Source organism: Cyprinus carpio, chromosome B2, assembly GCF_018340385.1.
Source record: "Cyprinus carpio isolate SPL01 chromosome B2, ASM1834038v1, whole genome shotgun sequence".
NCBI classification, from domain to species: domain Eukaryota; kingdom Metazoa; phylum Chordata; class Actinopteri; order Cypriniformes; family Cyprinidae; genus Cyprinus; species Cyprinus carpio.
Window position 1 is genome coordinate 8,469,663 of NC_056598.1, and position 24,135 is coordinate 8,493,797.

At 40.4% G+C, this 24,135-nt stretch overlaps 1 protein-coding gene across 4 annotated transcripts in view; it reads left to right on the forward strand.

Annotated features, from left to right (window-relative positions):
- Positions 1–24,135, forward strand: part of LOC109103371 (alpha-N-acetylgalactosaminide alpha-2,6-sialyltransferase 3-like) — a 131,487-nt gene that overhangs the window by 29,627 nt on the left and 77,725 nt on the right. The window contains exon 2 of one of the 4 annotated variants that reach the window (XM_042719291.1): positions 9,991–10,188. The exons of 2 other annotated variants lie outside the window; for them this stretch is intronic. The gene's annotated coding sequence lies outside the window, so the exon portion shown is untranslated. The remainder of the gene's footprint in view (positions 1–9,990; positions 10,189–24,135) is intronic. One more of the 4 variants, XM_042719292.1, reaches the window with a different exon arrangement.

The following is a 24,135-nucleotide window of genomic DNA, read 5'->3' on the forward strand; positions in this document are numbered from 1 at the left end:
GTCTCAAGAAATATCTGCGTCCACACGAAACCACAAAACCAACACAAAACGTAGTATACATGCCAGACCAGCATGTGGCGCTGTAATTCTGCCACAGAGTTACACTAAAAACGGAGATGAAGACATGGACTATGCGCATAAACCTTGCGCGTGGTATACAAACGAACATGGAACAACACATTTATTAATCTGTGTTAATGTTAGTTAATAAAAAGACAATCGTTCAGTGTTTGTTCATGTTTTTGTTGCTGTTACGTGATGTAGCGGTGTCTGACTAGTGGCAAGACATGGGCTGAAGACATCATCGTTTCAGAAAGTAAACAGATTTGCTGTCCACACGAAAATCCAAAGGCGCCATTTTCAAATATATCCACTCTGGGACCCGGTTTCAAAAAATATCGATTTCACTCTCCCAAAACGCCGGATCTGTGTGGATAAATCGCCTATACAATACAAAATTGATGCGTATACAGCTAAACGTGTCTCCATGTGGACGGGGCCTTGAAGTGCATATGGTAGTAACAATGAAGAAAAATCAAACATAACAAAAAAATATATTAAAGAATATGAAATCCCCAGCAATAACTTTGCTAGGTCAAAGATTTCCATGGACAGCAAATTAATCCTTGGTAGGCAGGGCTTACACTGAACAGTGACATTTTTCCTGTGTCTTTCATTAAAAATGAAATGATGTCAGTACATCCAGTGATTAAAGGCTGCGTTCTCCTCCATTTTCCATTATCTTGTTGCTGATTTCTTCTGAGCGCGATTCTGACACCCCTCCCCCTCTCTGCCGGAAAAACTCGAAGAATCATGAACGTATATAAATCGCAGGTTTAATAGGAAAAATATAAATGTTAGAAACTTAGGAGAATCAATGAATTGTGAACGACTTATTATCATTGTGTAAATAATATGCAATCATGTAATCCATAAAAAAGTAACTGTAGTTGGATTACGAGTATTTTAAAAAGTAGTTTACACTAAAATTACAAGTATTTGAGTTTTGGAATCAGATTACATGTAATCCATTACTACCCAGCTCTGGTTGTCAGCACACCATGCGGCCAGGTGGTGTACCTCCTCCCTGTAGGCAGTCTCTTTGTTGTATCTAATGAGGCCAATCACCGTGGTGTCATCCGCAAACTTAATGATGGAGTTGGATCCATGCACAGGCTTGCAGTCGTGAGAGTGGAAGAATGGGCTCAGCACACAGCCCTGTGGTATGCCGTTGTTGAGTGTGATGGTGGTGGAGCAGGTGTGGCCTGACCTAACATGCTGAGGTCTGTTGGTCAGAAAGTCCATAATCCAGTTGCAGAGGGAGATGTTTAATGTCCAGGTCTCCAAGTTTTGTGGTCAGCTTGGAGGGAATGACAGTGTTAAATGCTGAGCTGAAGTCAACAAACAACATCCGTACATATGTGTTGTTATTGTCCAAGTGTGTGAGTACAGAGTGCAGCATTGTATACTGCATCCTCTATGCATCTATTGCTACGGTAGGCAACAGTGTGGGTGGGAGGCAGTCCTTGAGGTGTGCTAGGACCAGTCGCTCAAAGCACTTCATAACGATAGGTGTGAGTGCTACGGGGTAGTCATTCAATGCTATTGTCACGGTTATGATCTGTCTTGGTTTAGTTTTCTGTGTTTCTGTTATCTTGCCTTGTTTGTTCCCATGGTTTTTTGATTGATTAGCCCCCACACCTGTTTCTGTTTCTCCCTGATTACGTCCCCAGTATTTAAAGCCTGTGTTCTCCATTGTTCCTTTGTCTGCTATTGATGTCTATTCGTTTGATTTATGTCTGGTTGTGCCGGTCTCATTCTGTTGATTATTAAAAGAACTCTTTTGGAGCTCCGCCAAGGAGGACATCTCCAGCCCCACTCACGAACCAGAGACCAGCCAGCCATCATCCTGCTGCACGGAGTTACTGTCTGAGCCCCTTGCGACCGAGCCGAGCATCGACACAGAGCCTGAGCCTCGATCATCATCTGACCAATTGCGTGAGCTGGCAACATTGTCCGTTCCCAAGGGAGTTTTGGTGGAGATCGAGGGCTTGGAGGGAAGCCCCGCCCACATTTCCACAGGTGAGGGTGAGCTGCAACTGATGATTGGACCACATTATGAGGAACTTATGGACTGTTTTAAAGTGGACTTAATAGACTTACTTGGAGGAGTATTACCCAGTTATCCTGTATCTCCGCTGATCCCGTCCAGCCCTGAAACTCCTATGTCTCCGCTGGTTCCGTCCAGCCCTGAAACCACCTAGTCCACGCCTACCCCACCCACCTCACAACCTCCCACTCCCACACCCACCCTACCACCCACTCCACCACTTTATCAGCCATCCACCCCATCAAATCCCCCCATCCTGACTCAAAAAACCCCCTCATCTCACCCTCAGCATGCCATGTCCAGTGGGTTGGTTGTGCTTCTGGACTTCCTGTCACCAGCTACCTCGGGGTTGGAGGATCCCCTGTCTCCGCCTCCAGCCTTTGAGACCTGGACTCCACCTCAGTCCTCCGACTCATTGGCTCCACCTTGGCTCCTGGCTCCCTCGTCTCCACCGTGACCTGTCATTCCACCAGCTCCGCCTTGGTCAGTCGTCGGCCATCCTCCACCATAGGACTCCACTCCTCTGGCTTCACCTCATCACTCCGTCCCTCTGGCTCTGTCAGGCTTCTCCTTCCCCCGGCTCTATCTCCATCCTCAGTCGCTCCGGCTCCGCAGCAGTCTTCCGGAGCCCCACCTCTGCCTCCGCCTTGGCCCTTCGGATCCTCTGTGTCACCCTGGCTCTTCGTCTGTCTGCTCGGTTCCATCTTGGGCTCCTCTGGAGTCGCCAGCCATATCTCCACCATGGCTCCTCCTGCCATCGACTCCACCATGGGTCATCATCCTGGCTGGCCTCTGGATTACCATCTGGCTCCTCCTGCTCCGGGCTCCTCCCTCCATCCACTCTGCCCTGGCCATATGGACTATGCACTTTGTCCATTGCCTGCCCCTTGCCTGCCCCACGTCCGCCTCCTGAACCCCCACCCTCCCTCCTCTGGACTATTTCTGTCTTTGCGAGGACGTACCATTCTGGGAGGGGGCAAAGATCATGGTTATGATCTATCTTGGTTTAGATTTCTGTGTTTCCGTTACGTCACACCAGACCATAACAGCTATACACTTTTACTTTTATTATAATAAAACCATGGTAAACCTTATCACTACTCACATTTTTTTTTCCAAAAAAAAAGGGAATCCAGTTCACCAATTTAGCATTACCTTGTATAAATTTCTGTAATAGCCAATGCTGTAATAGCCAATTCTGTAATGGCCAATGCTTTTTTTCTATTAGTGGACAGTTAGTTGTCCCTAATTGCATCAAATTGGTATTTATTATTCTGAGTGTCACAGTTGTCCTATGATGGCGCTGTTGTTCTCTCTCTCTCTTGCTCACTCTCTCTTTCATCTCTTTCCATTTGTCCTTGCTTTTGAATAATTCCTCTCCACTGAAATGGGTGAAATTGTGCAGAACACAAGGCCTGTGCAATGATTATCCTGATGGATAGTACAACGATGAGACGAGTCATATGCTGTTGCTGATGGAAGTTTCTTCGACATTTTCCCTCTCCCCTAAGCATTTACCTCACCCTCTGAATCTAACACACCACTTTGCCAAAATTTGTGGCTGCAGATTGAAATCAAGATGGAGGGATATTTTCATTTTATTCCCCCTTGCTGTAAGAACTGATGAGATGAACAGTCAAGATGTTTTTCCCTCTTTTCTCTCTCTCTGTTGGTTGAGTATTTAAGTGCTTTAGGGGCTAAATCAGTTTTACTCTATGACTGCTTGGATGATTGTCAAAACCAAATCAAATTTTAGTCTGTAATCAGATTAGAGCCTTTTAACAACCGCAGTGAGAAAGAATCTGTTGCAAGATATAACAGAGATATTAGAATGTGTTTTAAAATGGCCCTTTTCAGTCTAATTTAATTTCAAATCACTTTAGTGATATATATGCTTTGTTAAACTGCTTTAAATTACTTTTTTCCACATCAATCCACACTCAATACACCATATTGACAAGGCAAAAACAGAATTGTCACAACTTCGTAAATGTATTAAAAAAAAAAAAAAAACTGAAATAAGTACTTTTCATAAGTATTCATACCCTTAACTTAGTACTAAGTTGAAGTAACTTTACAGCCTCAAGTCTTTTTTGTTTGATGCGACCAGCTTTGCTCATCAGCATTTGGCAATTATCTGCCATTCTTCACCTCACCTGTTCACCTCTCAAGCTCTGTCAGGTGGGATGGGTGCAGATGCATATTTTCAGGTTTCTTCAGAAATATTTGATTGGGTTTAAGTCCAGGCTGTGGCTGGGCCACTCAAGGACATTCACAGAGTTGTCTATAAGCCACTCTTGCCGTGTGTTTAGGTTCATTGTCCTGTTGGAAGGTCAACCTTCTGCCCAGTATGAGGTTCTGAATCCTCTGGACTAGGTTTTCATTAAGGCAATCTCAATATGTTGGTGCATTGAGCTTTTCTTCTACTCTGATGTGTCCCTCAGTCCCTGCCACTGAAAAACAGCCCCCCAGCTTGAGGCTGCTACCAGCACACTTTACTTTTGGGATGGTACTCTGCAGGTGATGAGCAGTGCCTGGTTTCCTTTAAACATGATGCATATAGCAGACTATCTTGTTCCTCACAGTCTGAAGGTCCTTTAGGTGTTTTTTTTTTTTTTTTTTTTTTTTGCAAATTTCAAGCGGGTTTTCATGTGTCTTTACTGAAGAGAGGATTGAGTCTTGCCACACCGCCATAAAGACCAGATCGGTGGAGTGTTGCAGTGATGTTTTGTCCTTCTGTAGATTTCTCCTGTCTCTCAATATTATCATGGAGCTCAACAAGAGTGACTGTCAGGTTCTTGGTCACCAGTCTAGACAAGGCTCAGTGGTAGAGCATTGCATTAGCAACGCAAAAGGTTGTGGGTTCAATTCCCATGGGACACACATGAACACACTGTATAAAAAAAAAAATAAATACATATATATATATATATTTATATATATATATATATATATATATATATATATATATATATATATATATATATATATATATACATATACATATACTATATATATATATATATATATATATATATATATATATATATATATATATATAGCCTGAATGCACTGTAAGTTGCTTTGGATACAAGCGTCTGCTAAATGCATAAATTTACACTTTTAGATTACTTTTGACATAAATTGTTTAGTTTTAAATTGGATAATTATATATATATATATATATATATATATATATATATATATATATATATATATATATATATATATATATATATATAGCATTTTAAAGCATATAATCTAATTACAAGTAGTACACATGCGCAAGGTGCTTCCTTTCCTTTGAGTCTTTACTGTTCATCTCAATGGTACGACATAAATGTGAGGCCATTCCTAATATAATGATGTAACACATTCCAGCAATCTATGCAATGCAGTTCTTTTAGTCTGAGCTTTAAAATGGTCATTTACGGTGACAATTGATGTCTTCCTGTGAAGTGTAAACCCAAACACCCTGCCTGAGATGTTTGATGTGCCAGATTTGAGCCCCACTGGCTCAGAAAGATTTGCTGACAGGCACCCTATCATTCCAGACACAATTCCATTCTAGATGGCAAATTATGGGCCATCAAACTACATCAAAGAACATAGACATTCACACCTTAGCGGAAGCGGGTGGATTCGCTTTTATATCTATCTTGCATCAAGAAGCATTGTTATGTGTTACATTGTTGTACACAGATGTTGCTTGAGGCATGAGGAAAAGAAAAACACTTTAACTTTATATAATTGTAATCCAGTTTAAAGGTGCAGTTAATTTTTGTGGGGAAACCCAGTCATTTCAATAGGAATCCACTTAATCTAGAATTTTATTTGTTGAGATTTAATGCCTATATTATGTTGGGTTGATCAATTGACCAACAGTCAGCTATGTAGTTTGACAGTGACTTGTGTCTTCTGTTCATGCATTGTTACACTATTGATATCAAAAAAACAATTGACCTTTTTGGCCTGCAAACTTTTGCTAATCTGAAAAAAAGTATTACAAATTTCTTGAAAATTTAAAGACATTTAGCATTATAGTACATCACTTGCTGACCTATGGATCCTCTTTAATGAATGGGTGCTGTCAGAATCAGAGTTCAAACAGCTGATAAAAAGATCCCAATAATCCACGAGTAATCCACATGACTCCCCATCAATTAATGTCTTGTGAAGCTGCATGTTTATAACAAACAAATTCATCTAGACGTTTTTAACTTCAAACCATTTGTTCCAACTAGAATTAGGTGTCCTCTATCCATAATACTGTATTCTCCAGTGGAAAAGCCATCTGGTCTGAATCAGGAGAGAAATATTATAACATTTTCCCACTCTTTTTATTTGGGTATTTTTATCTGGGGTCTGCTAGTCACATAATGTCAAGGATACTTTCCTTTGCATAATCCAGGAAGAGCTATCACAGTAGACCACCAACGATAAGCACACTTTTGCCGCGGATAAAACAATAAATTGCCACCATCTTGCCATGGGTAATGCGTGCCAGCCAGATAAAGGTAAAAAGGGCTTGATATTTGTAGATAATGATCACAGAGTAATTTCACATATAAATGATGACTGATAAATGCAAGACAGATGAACAATTCATTGCAATTCGTCACAATACGCCCATATCAAGCACTGTCTACAAACAAAAACAGTTCTAATATGTCATTTTGATTTTGTCATTTTGATGTTAGAGGATAACTGGGCATGGAGGCAACAGGCATGCCTTTTCACTTCACAAGATGCTAATTGTTAGACTAGAGTCGTGTGCATTCACTGCAGAGGATCCATTGGTAAAGGCAAACCAAAGAAACGGTCTGTGTCGTGGCAGAATCGAGATATGAAAGTACACATCCTTCAGGTCGATAGCTGTAAACCAGACTTGGTCTTGAATGCAAGAAAGAATCCGCTTTTGTGTCAACATCTTGAATGGAAGCCTGTGTAGGGACAGATTCAAGACTCGCAGATCCGCAGGGAAAAAAAAGTTCAACAGTTCAACATCAACGTACCCCCTGGCCAACCCACCATTGAGGGTAGCGAGGAGGGAAGAGCTCAGATGTGATCAGGCAGTGTACAGGGATTTCAACGTTTTGTTGAGCTCTTCATGAACCTCTGGGAAGAAAGGCACTGGGGCGGAGCGTGGCAGGGAGTCACGTCAAGAGCCCAGATACCAATCATCGAGCCTCGAGTGCTCAGGAGTAGGTGAAGAGTTCACCTCCAGCTCAATGGTCTTGGCCTCCTGGAGGAGCATGGCCGTCAAATCAGTTCTCGGACTGCGACTGAGCAGCCGCCGCGGCAGTGGGCAGTTAAGAAGAATCGTCTGCTTCCAAAGGTGATAGCGCCTCCTCTGATGCAGTGATAGACATCTTATCCTCTTCCGGAGCCCCGAACTGGCCCCATCTTTTGGGAGCTCAACGGGGCTACACTGAGAGGGGCCGGACATCCATGGGGGCTTGCCCCGACAGAACATTCTTGACCGTGATCTTCAGGTCACCCTTGTCCCTAATCAACACAGCCACAGAGTCTTTATGACCCAACGAACTGGGCTGGGTAGAGCCCGAGGGAAGAACCCCTCATTATGAATGAGAGCCACGACCTTAGCGTAGGCTTGGACATGCGCTCACAATGTGGGCACGAGCCATCCACGAACGCAGTCTCAGCATGCTTATGGCCCAGACACATGTGATAGCGATTGTGTCCATTGTCAGAGATAAGAAAACTACCACACCAATGAGCACATGATCGGAAAGACATCTCAAAAGACACTCTCAACAACTGGTGCTTGCTGTAGAAAATTGCTCTTTTAGGCTCATTTGCCCAGGAAAGGACCGCGGCACTTATCAGTGTGCAACGAGGCAATCTCTCCTCTGAAATGCAAGAGAAGGAAGATTCTCCACAGCTGAGAACTCCTGCAGTTTGTAGATGGTGAGATTCCTTTTCTTCTTTCAGAAAGCAGTGCTTAAGAAACAATTGGCTCCAAAGCAAAAATCTGAATAAGCAGATGCACACCCGCCAAGTTATATACCTGTATGTACGGGGGAGTGGCTTGGCATGCAAATTCCACATGTCTATTCTCATTGGCCTTTTCTTCTAAAGCTCAGAGGTGATTGGGGGCTCCAGAGTGAGAGCGTAACGTCGAACATTACTGATTGAAAGGGAACCAAGATTTGCTACATCTTGTTGCTAGTCAGTTGCATGTTCTCTGATGTCAGATAACTGACCTGTACTGAAAGGCTCAAAACTTTTTAATTTTGATTTCATGGGTTTTTTTAAAAAGTTAAATTGTTTTTACTTTTTATTTCATAAGATGTTTAGACAGTGTTATTTCAAAAGAAAAATAACTCAGCTCTTGTTTTTATTACATAATATTTTCATGTCTCAAATAGAATGTCCATAATAGTCTAAGTACTTGTCTATAAGCTGTATGCATTCATTCATGTTTCAAGTAATTTTTCTCAGAGTTTCGAACATTTCTTCTGACACAACTGTATGCATCATGTCCGTGGGCACATAGGCACATCATTATGCAGAGATAGCTTTGACAGTTCTCCATATTTCATTGTGAAAAGAGAACAGAGAATGTCAACAGAACAGAGAAGTCAAATTTAAAGAGCTTTCTGACTTTTTTTGTATTTTTTGGAATACTCAGTGGAAAAATGTGTCATATCAGATAACTTTGAAGAAGAAGAAGATTCAGTTTAAATGGAAAAAAAATAACAATTTATCAGCTTGAATTGTCCTCTGTGATCAGTCAAGTACAAAACAGAGAAATGAGCTTCAGTTTCTGTCAAGTTCAATCCTCTTTAAGGAATACAGATCGACTTCTGCTGTACTTCTGACTTCTGTTTCCAAGGGTTGGGTTTTTAGACTGCTTAGACCATTAGAACATGTACTGAGAAATAAGAGCTTTGTTCTATTAAGATATTATTGATTTTGCAAAATCATAATCTTTATTATTTCAGTATGTTTTTGTTTATATGGTTGTTTAAAAATATTATTTAACAAAAATAGCTGAGCATGAAAAGTAGTTGCTTTAAATACAATTATTTTCTTATCATAAATCTCAAACATGGCAGGATATATTGTGCATATTGACTAATTTGAGCCAATGGAAGAATATAAAATGGAAATAAAATTGGGCCCAATATATAGCCTTGTTGTGGAAGCCCCCAAGTAATACAGGAAATATTTCCTAATTCTACAGAGTGTTCTCCCTTCAAGAGAGAATGAAGACCATTCAAGACAGTCCTTTGAATCTCTGCCCACCATCTTAAATGCTTCAGCAAAATTTCACAAACTAGGGTGTTGAATCTTAATGCAGCACTAAGATCAAGATGGAGTAGAATTGCACACTATTCTGAATCATCAGTCAGCAACAAGTTGTTAGACACTTAAAGGAGGGCTGACTCTGTGCTGAGATGTGCTCAAAACCCAGATTGCAATTTATCAAAAATGCCATTTCCATTTAAAAATGGGGAGAGCTGATGATAAACAACCTTCTCTAGGATTTTTTGATTAAAAGGACAGTTTTGAGGTTTGTTTATTATTGAGTGTAGAAAATGTTGCACTACAGCAGGTTGGCATGGTACCACTTAATAATTTTCATGTTTGTCATGTTTTTGCAAAAATGGCAAACCTTCTATAAAATGGATAGAAATAAAAAACAGCTAATATAATATTTAGTTTGACCTCCTGAGGGTTTTTGAAGGTTACAGTATCTCCTTTCACTAACAATTTGTACAAAAAGTAAAACAAGCACTTTTTGACTGTTACAGTGACTATTTTGCCTGAATGTTTCACTGCCACATTTTACCCATGAGTCAGAAAAGCTAAACGATGCCATGTTTTCTGTTCTTCTTTCCCTCCTCACAGAGAAGAAGTCAGTCATAGTGACCAGTCTGATTGTGGCGGTGTCTCTGTTTGTTGGTGATGAATTACTCAGAGAAACCCTACTTCCTGCTGCAGCCTGTATTCGGCCAGAGCTTCAGTAAAAAACTGGATTTTTCTCTCGCCCCGCCACACAAAAAGCCTTCAAACCCCACCGCAGCTACCTCAGTGTCCCCAACCAGGAGGTGAGACTAGAACACACTTAAAACATTCAGTGGCCTGACCTAATTTTACACTTTTGAGCTGCATTATATTTAAAAAGTTTACAAACAGGATGACAAAGATGTAGATTTCCCTGACCAATGAACTGTTGTCTTGGAAAGCAGAATCATTTAAAAAGAAAGTTTTCAATAAGAAATATTTTCAGTATTTAATTTGTCACTATCAGTATTATGCAACCAAAAGTGTCTTATAATGTTTTACACTACTACTGTGTTTTACAATGTAAAAAGTGATTTTCATTTTGTTTGTGCTGCACTGGCCATCACATCGTTTCAAAAAAGTTGGAAGGACTTACTATCACATTTTCAATTCAATATTGTAGTATACCACATAATTTATTCGTATCAAAATGTAATATATATATATATATATATATATATATATATATATATAATATATATTATGGTCAGTCATATCATTCTAAATATACTTTGAAAAATTATTAGCAGGTTATGAGTTACTCACACTGCAAGTTTTATATGTAGCAATTACAGTACTATTAAAGCCTTTTTTCCATTTAATAATAGTTTCCAAAATATAAAAAAAAAAACTTGTTTTTTGTTTCTGAGGCGCTAATGAGTTTGTTGTTTAAGCTGAATTCTACAAGCATAAATATTTATGGGGATGTTAAACAATAGTTGTAGCCTATTTTGCCTAAAGATGATGTTGTCAATGAAGTGTGATGATGAAAGAATCTGCAGCCCAAATGTTTAAGTGAAGTTTTGCCAAGTCGTTTCTTTCATATTCAAGGTCATTGGAGAGTTTTTCCCTACACACAGATGAGACCTTTGACTCATAACTGCCAAGTTCGTGTAGATTCAACTGTTCAGGTGATTTATGGCCATAATTAGTGCAGAGAGGTTCGCTTGTTCTCCTACTAACAATGGAACAAAGAAATTGACTGAAGAAATTAAAAAGAAAAAAAATTAATTGGATTTATTGCTTCAATCTGATCTCTTAAAAGCATCCAGCTTTTTAAATGCAATTTAGTATGGTTGAATTCAGTCAAGAGGGTTGGATTTATTTTGTTGTTTTTGCTTTCATACTGCTTTATGCACAAGTGCAGGGGCAGAGACGGTCCTAATACTAAAGCCATGCTGAATACCTTTGTCAAGGTTACAAAGTGCTGCTACAACAGTCATGCCTGAACAAAACATCTTTTAGTTGCTGAGCAGCCTCTCTAACCTCAAAATAATTCAGCTCTTTCAAACTCCCTTCTCCTAAAACAGTTTGTTTTAGACTATGGAAAATCAAAATGAAAATATTGATAATAACTTAAGCTTCTCAGAATCTACACTCCTGTAATTCCACAGTAAACGCCACTGACTTTGCAGATTGCCAAAATGCAATTTTGAAACACTTCAGCAAATCAAATCTCAGTCAAATGGGCTTTATTATAGAAAATGTTTTTTAAATAGTTTGAATGCACTACATAAAAACTAACATTTCTTGAAAACAACTCCTAATTGAAATAATCTTGAAAACTATTAAAGACTGATAGTCTTAAAGGATTTATGTTTCTTTTAGCTTACATTTTGTACTACTGTAGCTTAGCTGTAGCTTACACCACTAGCGTATTAGCCTGCTAACTTAGCCTATATCCTCCCAAAATATGACATTATATGTTTTACATATATATTTTTTAAATTATACAGTTCAATTAGGCATTACAGATGACTCAGAGAGAGAGAGAAAAAACATACAGTACAACATTCATTATATGTTTTTCTCTACTATAACTCTTGTATATATATATATATATATATACACACAGTGGTATATATTTGAATTGTTTTATACTCATAAAAAAGAACTTAGAAAAACATGTTCTGGTCTGAAAATGATGGAGTGTGGGTGTTGTAGTCAGACCGACCTCACATTAACAGTGGAGCACTTGTCAGATCAGTGTCTGTGTCTGTCAGCTCATAGCGTGATGAATGCCTCTCATCTTTCTCCTGATGTTCTTGTCAAATACTTTGCTCTGAACTTCTGCCATACACTGAAATGGATTGGGTGGGTAAGTCTGTTTGCTCTGCTTCTGTCATTATTCAATGAAACCAAGACATCTGCAGTAGTATTCATCTAGCAGGCCTGCTAGGTTAGAGTATTACATAGCTGGAAACCCAATTAAAATTCTGCTTTCATAATTTAATGTTACATTTTCAAATTCCGGGAATTTTTCTGTGGTAAAATATTTGCAAAATACAACAAGATTTAATCAGTTTTGAGCTTAAATTGTCAAGCTTTCCATATTACAATAGCAAAGCTTATAAAAATGGCTGTGAAATGTTAAAATGTTTTCATACTTACTGAAGCAGAGTGTTTGAGGAGGTATTTCAGTTTATCCTACATAGATGCAAACTCCTCAACTTTCAGTCAGAGGTGGGTAGTAACGAGTTATATTTACTTCGTTACATTTACTTGAGTAAACTGTTTTGGGTAACTAATACTTTCTGAGTATATTTAAAGATGGGTACTTTTACTCTTACTTTATTAAATTTTTAGTGAAAAAACTACTTTTACTTTGTTACTGTGGGCGATGCTCCTCTCGTTACTATATCTTAATACAATACAATTTATAAAAGCTTTAGTTTATTCCAACCGTCTACTTTTTGCTGGGCAATGAGCAATGCCCATTCACGAATGATTAATTCTTTTGAGTCAATTCTGTTCAAAGGTTTGATCAAACCAGTTGGTAAACCAGTGAATTGGTTCGCAAATCAGTTTGAATGATTCGTTCAGTACCCTGGTGCGCGCACGCTGAGACGTCTGAAGCAGTTCACTCAGAGTTGTAACAGAAAGTTTAAGAACATCAAGAGCGTTGACAACGTGGCTTTGGATCTACACACAATTGAAAGCAAACTGGCAAAGGCTACTGTTTGATAGCGATGAAGATCTTTATTAGATGAACACCACGTGTGCTGTCTACGGTTCAACAGGTATAACTTAGATATGCTAACATAATTAATATACTTTAAAATATAATTTAATTTCTTGGCTGAAATTAAATTATACCTAACTTCATACGCAGAAACTATGGGTTTTCATGGCCGATTTATTCAAACCTATGTTTCTAGGTTATATATGTAGGTTCAATATGCAATTTAAACGTATATGTAAATATAGGTTCTATATGTAATATTGACAGCTAGGGACATGCAACAGGAATGAGCACAACTGACTGTGGCAACAAGTCAGAGTCTTACACTGTAAGTTGACGAGGCATTTTAGGTTGTGTAGTAATCTGTAATCTCTGACCCAGTTTGTTTGATGGCTTCCATGGTTGTAGTACACTGTGTTTTCCATCAACTGCCAACCCAGGGTGTTGAACTCTTAATGGGTAAACTGGCAGTGGGCGGAATCACACAAACAGAAACAGTGGTTCCGACATTTCAAAGTAGAATAACTGGCTGTAGCATTGTTTTCAAAGAAACAAATGTGAACTTAGAATATTTCCTAAATATCTGCAAACATATTATGGTATTTTATGCGTAGGCGCATGTAATCATTTACTAAACAAAAACTGCACCCATTGGAAGGGGATAATGATGACTATAGGGGGACAGGAAAGAGGGTCAGGACCCCTGATAGGGAGAGTCCACAGGGGAGCCAGAAGAGAGCGAGCCCACAGGGGAGCCGATGGAGGAAGGAGCTAAATCTTGGCTAAACCAGGGTGACAACTGACCAAGGTGGAGCCCCAGGCAGAGCAGAGAAGCCAAAGACCCAGGGTGATGCCGATGGTCTAGGACCAAGGTTGAGCCAAACGGCTTGGGGGACCATGCCACAGCCCAGAGAATTGGAAGACTTTGGCGGAACAGGAATGAGGGAGGACAGTGGTGAAGCTGGAGGGATGGAGGGCTGTGGTGATGCCTAACCAATGCAGAGCCTGAAGGACGAAGTATCACAGCGGACCCTGAGGTAGTAGATGGCGGAGCATTTAGTCAAGATGATGCCCATGACTTAACAGGCTGAAGTGGAGTCACTGTCCTGTTGAAAAAACCAGCATATGCTGGTTAGGTATATTTTAAAGCATGGCAGCTTGGTTTGAGCTGGTTTAAGCTGATCCTTAGTAGGTCATGAGCTAGTTTAAGCTGGTCCTGAGCTGGTTATAAGCTGGTTATGATCTGGTCCTGAGCAGGAGCTAGTTGCTTAGGACCATCTTAGGACCAGTACATGCCCAGCATAAACCAGCTCATGACCAACTAAGGACCAGCACATGACCACCTTAAACTAGCTACCATGCTTCAAAGAATACCTAACCAGCATATGCTGTTTTTTTCAATAGGGTGGCTTGGAGGCCTGAGTTAGAGCAAAGGTATCTCAACACCAATACAAAGCTAAGGACCAGGAAGCTTAAGGCTGAGCCAGGAAGCTAGATGGAGACAGTGGAAGGGCAGGAACTGAGATGCTGTAGGGAACCAGCAATGGTGACCTGGATGATCCTTGATCATCCTGGATGACCAGAAACAAAGAAGATAATCCAAAGCAAGGTAAACATAAAAGCTTTACAAGGTAAAGACAATACCTCAAAAGGAAACTGAACAAACTGAGGGCATATACAAAGCCTAATGAGGACTAAACAAGACACAGGTGTACAACATAATAAGTTACTAAGGAGCTAACAACTAGAACAAAACAAAAAGGAACTAATGCTGCGTTCTAGACAACTCAAAATTCTGATTTTTCCTACCTCCTACTGGGAAACGACATATAGGGCCAGTTTTACTAAACAGGGCAAATTAGCGCGAGAGTGCAATTCCACAAAAGTGGCCATAGAAATTTCTGCGGTTGATTCACGAACAATGCGCAACTTAAAGAACACAGAAAGAACACAGACGCAATATACCAAGCGCCGCACAAATTAGCATATTCACAAATAAAGAATAACGAAACCACGTGTTACATGGGTCTGCTTGTAGAGCAGTTGTTCTGTGTGTGACATTTTTTCCCTAGCGTTTAGGTGGAGTTGTGAGTGGGGGAATTCTAGCGGATTAGTCACGTTTTGTTATTTAGTAAGTTCAGCGAGGGAAGCAGTGGCCCGGAAGACTCACCTGTTTGTTTGTTTTTTTCTCGGGAGTTAGGTAAGATTTCTCTAGGTGGTCAGGTGTAGTCAGGGTTTTTGTATCCTTAGCTGCCCCTACCTTCTTGCTGTTATCTATATTTATTTATAGATATATTTGTCTTTCATTAAATATTTTTCTATTTGTGCAACTTGTGATCTGTGCTGTTTTGATATACAGTTTCTTTTTTTGTTTGATTAAAACTTGGCGAGGATGTTAACAACAACAAAAAAAAAATGATCAAGCGTCTGTGATTTTTATATGTTCGGTCCAGGCCTATTGTGATTTAAATGAGCCAAATTTGGTTCTGGCTGTAACATATTTGGGGGCTCATCCTATTTTTAATAGTTTGAAGGATTAAATCATTTCTCGCATGGCTTTGTTTGATCGTTTGATCTGCTTGCGCGTTATTATTACTTTTGTAACTTTAAGTCACAGACGTTTTGATGTTTTTTACCTGCCTTACTAAACAGGTTTGCCTTAAGGGAATTTATTGTGAATCCTAAGCAAGCTGAATTATTTAAAATAAATAGAGCTGACCTTATGAAAATCACAGCTCATTATAATGTCAGTTTTAGAATTGCAATGTGTAAACACAAACTTCAGATATTGCTAGTTGATTCATTGTATAAGAAGGTGTTTTTGGTGAGGAGGAAAAACTAGAAGAATATCCGGAATCCATTGAGGGTAGTTCAGATGAGCTTATGCTGTAAGTTACAAGGTTAAAGGCTGAAGAGCATGAAAGAGTCTTGTTGAGGGAGAGAGAGGAATGGGAGCATGAAAGAGAGGGTGAAAAACACGAACCCGAGTTGAAAAGGCTTGAGATGGAACAAGCTTGTCGCCTTAAGGAACTGGAGCTGAGAGCTTGTGAAAAGGGTGCAACAGATGCTTTGGAGTTTGACGTGAGTCACAATATTAAAATTGTTCCGCCTTTTAGAGAGCAGGAGGTCGATAAATTTTTTTGGCTAATGTGGTTAATTTGAAATGGGCGAAAACATTCTGGCCCATGTTGCTGCAATGCGCGTTTGTAGGTAGGGCCCAGGAGGCTTACTCGTCTTTATCTGTTGAGGAGTCCCTGGATTATGAACAGGTAAAGAGTGCTGTTCTCAGGGTGTATTAGTTGTTTCCTGAGGCTTACCAACAAAAATTTTGCAATTATCGGAAAACAGATGTTAAGACCTACGTTGAATTTTTTTTGTGAAAAAGAATCAATGTTTGATCGCTGGTGAGCTGCTTTGAAAGTGAAAACATTTGAAGAACTTCGCAAAATAATTCTTTCAGAAGAATTAAAAAACTGTCATCCAGAATGTGTTGCAACCTATATTAATGAACAGAAAGTTCCTAAATGTTTCACTGCTGCTGCTTTGGCTGATGAATATGTTCTTACACACAAGAATGTGTTTAGTTTTACCCAAAAATCATCGCCCAATAGCAGTAGTCGCTGGTCTCAAAGGCGTAATTTTGAGGTTGCTTTGTCAACAGATAAAGCGGTGGAGAGTTCCAAGACCGTGTCTTCAACTGTATGTTTCTATTGCAAGAAACGTGGACACATTATTGCAGAGTGTAATGTGTTGAAAGAAAAAATAGTGTTCCAAAACCAGTAGGTTTATTGATGTCCTCTCGACAGTTGGAAGGACTGGAGGTGTTAGCTTCGCAAGCTGACATGTAGGAGGAACAGGGGTATGTGCCGTTTATTATGGATGGATTTGTGTCTTTGGTAGGTAGCTCTTACTGTCAAAAACAAGTTTAAATCCTCTGTGATACTGGCGCTGCTCAGAGTTTTATTCTGGAAGGAATATTACCTTTGCCTGATAAGAGCTCTATTGGTTCGAGCGTTTTAGTACAGGGGTTCGAAATGGGCTTTGTGAACGTGCCTTTGCATGAAATTGAAATTGATTCCTCTCTTGTTGCTGGGCGCATTGTTGTTGGTGTGCGACCAGTCTTCCTGTTCAAGATGTCACATTTATTTTAGGGAATGACTTAGTGGGAGGGAAAGTTTTTGCCAGTCCTGAGTCTTCCTTTTCTCTGTTCTACTCCTGATGAACTCAATCAGAAATACCAAGAGGTATTTCCTTCGTGCGCTGTTACTCGTGCTATGGCACAGAGACTGAAAGATGAGAAGTTAGAAGGAGAGTGGGACTTTGATTTGAAAGATACGTTTCTCTCTACTTCACATTCTTCTAAGAGTAAGTGTTCAAACTCTGATAATGGTTCAGACATCGCTGTTAAAAAAGGGAATGTACATTTTGTAGAATTTGACAAGTTGTCTCTGTCACGCGAGCAGCTTATTGATGAACAGAGGAAAGATGTAACAATGTCATCCCTTTTTGAAGTTGTTGTTCCTGCTGAGGAACTTGAACATGTATCTCAAGGATACTTTGTTGAATGTGGAGTGTTGATGAGGAAATGGAGAACAACAACTGCAACTGCTGATGATGAATGGCAAGTCATCAAGCATATAGTAGTTCCTCCTTTATATCGACCTGAAATTTTGAATCTCGCGCATGACAGTTCTTTTGCCGGTCATTTAGGAGTTAATAAAATCTACAATCGCATACTCCGACATTTTTTCTGGCCTGGCTTAAAGAGTGATGTAGAAAACTATTGCAGAAGCTGTCATGTGTGCCAAGTGACTGGAAAACCGAACCAGAATATTTCACCAGCACCTTTACATCCTATTCCAACTATTGGTGAACCATTCAAGCGTGTAATAGTTGATTGTGTCGGTCCCTTACCTCATACAAAGTCTATTAACAATGTGCACGTCTACGCGTTTTCCGGAGGCAATTCCTCTGCGAAGAATTACAGCACCAGTGATCGTGAAGTCACTTATCAAATTCTTTTCATAGTTTGACCTTCCACGCACTGTACAGTCAGACCAAGGAATGGATTTTATGTCACGTGTGTTTAAACAGGCTTTGAATCAGCTGCATATCCAACATTGCACTTCCAGTTCTTACCACCCAGAAAGCCAGGGAGCACTGGAAAGGTTTCACCAGACTTTAAAATCCATGCTGCGTGCGTTTTGTCTGGAGTTCCAAAAAGCCTGGGACAATGGTGTGCCTATGGTTTTATTTGCAGCGAGGGATGTAGTGCAGGAGTCGCTGGGTTAATTTGGCAAAATGTGAATTTGGTCGAGCAACAGTGACTTATCTAGGGGTGTGTGATATGACGATTTTTGATCTTGGATGATAAAAATGTCTCCACGGTCTGCTTTTGAAGAAATATCGTAGTATCATGCTACAGCGCACATTCTATCAGCTGCAGTTTTGGCGCCTCCATCATATACTGTACAACTCCACATGCATTCACAGCAGTGTTAACTCAGCCGTAGAGTTACTCTAACATTATTTGCTTGTGCTTTTAAAAGTTTCATGCTTCATCTTTTGCGCTAATACTGTCAAAACACACAAGGTTTACATGTAGACATGTAGAAGTTGGTTATGTCTAAAATGAAAGTAAACAGTTGAGAGAAAAATGTATACGTGCCTGTATATTAGACAGAGTATGTTAGTGGAGCGGAGCGCGGAGTGGATCGGTGTGATTTTGACTGGAGCGAGGAGCAGATTTTTTAAAAGTAGGTGCGTCGTGGTTTTCTCTCTCTCCAAGAGCGCTCCACCACAAGTACAATTCATGCCAACGGCCCTTAATATAACTGCATATTTAGCAAGAATTCACATGTTTAACATATTTAGCTATAGCTTGATACAGTTGGATCTCTCCAGTCAGAAGGTTATAAATGACGGCAATAACCAAGCGGGAAGTTATAGGCTAGTTCTCAAGGAGTTTGTCTGTTCCTTTTACTCAATATTTTTGGGTTAAAGCATGATTTAAACAGGTACAGCACATTCACATGCCATTGCTTTCCCAATAATGCATTCAAACAAATGTAATCTTTCAGTGCTACTTCATCTGTATCTGATTTTGAATGAGCAGAAATCTGTAAGAAATGCATCGATCTGTAGATAAAATAACAGAAAATGTAAACTGTTATTTTCATCACAAACAAAATTTGCACAGCAGAAAGCAGCAATTATACCTTTTAATGCTGACAACCATGTTTGGCATGTGAAAAAAAAGTTTGCACACAATAGCCTAAACCACTTTGAAACTCTCTGTTTTTTTATTTATTTTATTATTTTAATATAGGCTTACGTTGTGAACATTTCAAACATACTGAAATACTTTGGCCACAGAGCGGGAAATTGTGAACCTGGAGCGGAGCTGGAGCGGAGTGATTATTAAATGCTCGGAGCTCGGAGGGTAAATTGTTGTCACTCCACTCCGCTCACATACTCTGATATTAGATGCGTGCAGGTCTTAAAGTGACAGTAGGACTATTAAACATGCAGCCTACTGTCATTACCCTAAAATTTTATTTCTGTCATTATTTAGTCACTGTCACATTGTCCCAAACCTGTATTAATTTCTTTCTTGTGCTGAACACAAAATAAGATATTTTGAAGAATGTGGGTAACCAAACAGTTGCTGGTCCACATTAAATTTGATAGTAGCAAAAAATACTATGGAAGTCACTGTGGACCAGCAATTGTTTGGTTTTACACGTTCCTCAAAATAGCATTTATGTTCAGAAGAAGAAAGAAATAAAACACTATGACAGAATTGACAGAAAGCTGACAGAATTTTTCCATATCGCCCACCCCTAGACTTATCTAGGGAAAGTTGTTGGTAGTGGACAAGTTCGACATGTTGAGTCCAAGGTGGAGGCAATCACTTGTTTCCCTGTGCCCACTACGCGTTGCGAACTTCACTGATTTTTGGGTATGGTGGGATATTACCGAAATTTCTGCAGGAATTTTTCTGTTGTTGCTTCACCCTTAACTGACCTTCTCAGTCCAAAAGTACCATTTAAATGGTGTGAAGACTATCAGGTGAGTTTTGAGAAAATTAAAGCACTTTTGGTTAATTCCCCTGTTTTATCTGCCCTGGATTTTTCCACTTCGTTTCTTCTTGCTGTTGATGCAAGTGACACTGGTGCCAGAGCTGTCCTTCTACAATTAGATTTGGCTGGTGTTGAGCATCCATGATAAGAATAACGTCATTGCGGATGCTTTATCCCGAGTCTCAATGGAATAAATTGTAGGTTACAGTTGAGGTAAGATGGGAGTTTTTTTCCTTCTACAATTTATTCACTTAAGGGTGAGGGTGTTATGTGGGTCTGCTCGTAGAGCAGTTGTTCTGTGTGTGAGACGTTTTTTTTTTTCCTAGCCTTTAAGTGGAGTTGTGAGTGGGGTAATTCTACTGGATCCTCGAAAGTGGAGTGACGTCATCAGGGATTTCTACTATTTAAACCTTGGTGGCGTCAATGGCGGGTCTCTGCTTTTGTTTGCTGGGTCTCTCGCTTCACAGCGAGATTACTCATTACCTCTCCTTTTTTCCCTTTGTTTATTTTCAGTAGCAGGTAGTGGATTTGCTTTCTTTGTTAGTCACGTTTTGTTATTTAGTAAGTTCAGCGAGGGAAGCAGTGGCCCGGAAGACTCACCTGTTTGTTTGGTTTTTTCTTGGGAGTTAGGTAAGATCTCTCCAGGTAGTCAGGTATAGTCAGGGTTTTTTTTAACCTTAGCTGCCCCTACCTGCTTGCTGTTATCTATATTTATTTATAGATATATTTGTGTTTTGTTAAATATTTTTCTATTTGTGCAACTTGTGATCTGTGCTGTTTTGATATACAGTTTCTTTTTTTGTTTGATTAAAACTTGGCGAGGACGTCAACAACAAAAAAATGATATCAAGCGTCTGTGATTTTTATATGTTTGGTCCAAGCCTATTGTGATTTAAACGAGACAAATTTGGTTCTGGGACGTAACACCACGGTACGTTGAAAAGAACCAGAAGCCAAAAAATTAAGTGTTGCAAGAAGTTTTGATAGACCTGGTATTGCGTGACTCCTAGTTGAGGGTTCCAAGTTGTCTTTATTTCCTGAAGCAAATTAAAAATAACATGGCTTGGCAACCTGTTTGATAATGTTCTTCTGGCATTCAAAATAAATTAATATGTGTGGAAAAAATCCTCTCCCTTCTACCACACGCTCTCTGTTCTTTGTGGTGTCTTAACAGTTGCAGCCATTTCAAGCGCCAAATAGTTTGACATGCTATTTTTAGGCATTAAATAATAGCGCAATTACCAGTAATTTGACGAGCGTTAGTAAATCGCGTTGTCTGATTCATTTGAATACTCTTGGCCCATAAATTTTGCATCTGAAAGGGAAACTCCTACAAATGCATATTCAGTAAAATCAGGCGAAAATAAAACTCTGTCCATGCCTTTTCTGCGCTAATTCGTCACTGCACGTCTTAAGGTGCCTTGTTTTCTCATTAGACTACAGCGTGGGTCATCGTTGCTAGGAAACTTTGTTTCATTTACTATGTTTTTTACTGTGGTAAATACGTGCTGAAGTGGCGTTTGTTCTCGCGTTTGCCTATCGCGGGACTCCCCAGTTTCGGTCTGCTAAATAGTAAGGCATGGACAGCTGACTTCAATAACAGGTACTCAGGCAAATATGAAAGTGGTTAGTTTCACCGCGGCAGCGGTCGCGGTTGCCCTCGTGTGAACCCTCCTCGTGTGAAGACCGACGACTGTAAAGACCATCAACTCTACCTGCGCGACTCCACAGAGCAAGGACACCGACAAGACACTTGAGTATTGCTTTTCTCCCCTTTCTTTTCTTTTTGTACAGCTTGTTCTCAACTACTTATTTAGGTCACTTGTACTCACTATGTGCTTTCAGATCTCCACTATTACTACTAACACTCGGGGGGGCACGCACTGTACGTCGGAGGCAGGCCTATCCCAAAAATCTATGGCCTGTCCCTCTGACCTCTACTACTTTATTCTCTATTCCAGTTGGTCTCTGGAACTGCCAGTTTGCTGTTAACAAAGCAGATTTCATTTCTTCTATTGCTACTCATTCCGGTCTCAACCTCATGGCCCAAACTGAGACTTGGATCAAACCTGAAGACACTGCCACTCCCGCAGCCCTCTCCACTAATTTCACTTGTTCCCACACCCCTCATACGACTGAGAGGGGTGGAGGTACTGGTCTCCTTATCTCAAAAGAATGGAAATTTGATCTTCAACCATCTCTTACAGGTAACGGTTCATTTGAATCACATGCAATTACTATAACCCACCCTGTTAAAATTCAATTAGTGGTCGTTTATCGTCCCCCAGGTCAACTGGGAAACTTCTTGGAGGAGTTGGATGTGTTACTATCAAACTTTCCTGAGGATGGTACTCCTCTGGTACTGCTTGGTGACTTCAACTTCCACCTAGATAAACCCAAGGCTGCTGACTTCAACACTCTGCTTGCCTCATTTGATCTCAAATGAGCGTCTACTACAGCGACTCACAAATCAGGCAACCAACTGGACCTCATCTACACGTGCTGTTGCTCAATGGACAACACTTTAGTTGCTTCACTGCACACCTCAGACCAATTCCTCATAACTGCTAACCTCGCACTTACTCCTGAAGTGGCACATGCTCCACCGCAGGTCACCTTTCGACGGAACCTACGCTCACTCTCTCCATCTCGCCTATCCTCTATGGTTTCATCCTCACTTCCTTCACTCACTCAGTTTTCAGCTCTGGACACGAACAGTGCTAATGACACTCTTTGCTCCACTCTGACCTCTTGCTTGGACAACTTTTGCCCACTGTCATCCAGACCAGCACGCACCACCCCATCTGCCCCTTGGCTTTCCGATGTTCTCTGTGAACATTGCTCTAAACTCAGGGCTGCAGAGAGGAAATGGCATAAATCAAGAAACTCTACCGACCTCAGTGTGTATCAGTCTCTCCTCTCTTCCTTCTCTGCAAATGTCTTCAGTGCTAAAATATCATACTACCACAACAAAATTAACAACTGTTCTGACTCTCACACACTTTTCAAAACTTTCTCTTCTCTTCTTAGTCCGCCTCCACCTCCTCCTTCATTGACTATTACAGCAGTTTTGCAGTTTTCTTCACAAATAAGACAAGAACCATCAGTGACCAATTCTCTACACCGCAGACAGATGATAACTTAATAACGACTAATACACACACTCTCTCCTCCTTCTCTCCACACTCAGAGATGGACGTTTCCAAACTTATTCTCTCCAGTCATCCTACTACTTGTCCACTTGATCCTATTCCCACTCACCTCCTTCAAGCGATTTCTTCTTCAGTAATACCTTCACTTAATCACATTATCAACACCTCTCTTCACTCTGGTACAGTTCCCTCAGCGTTTAAGCAGGCTCGGGTAAGCCCACTGCTTAAGAAACCATCTCTAAATCCAGCACTTCTAGAAAACTACAGACCGGTACCCCTTCTTCCATTCATTGTAAAGACACTTGAGCGAGTTGTGTTCAACCAACTCTCTATGTTTCTTGTACAGAACAACCTCCTGGACAGCAACCAATCTGGCTTCAAAAGCGGCCACTCAACTGAGACTGCCCTGCTCTCGGTTACTGAAGCCCTGCGACTGGCAAGAGCAGCTTACAAATCCTCAGTAATCATCTTGCTGTATCTGTCTGCTGCTTTTGACACAGTTAATCGCCAGATTCTACTGTCCACCCTCAGAAAGATGGGCATCTCTGGAACCGCACTCCTGTGGTTTAAGTCCTACCTCTCAGATAGATCCTTCAGAGTGTCTTGGAGGGGTGAAGTTTCTAAGTCACAACGTCTTGCTACTGGGGTTCCTCAAGGCTCAGTACTTGGACCTCCTCTCTTCTCCATCTACATGATGTCATTAGGATCTGTCATTCAGAAGCATGGCTTTTCCTACCACTGCTATGCTGATGACACTCAACTCTACTTCTCATTCCAACCAGATGATCCGACGGT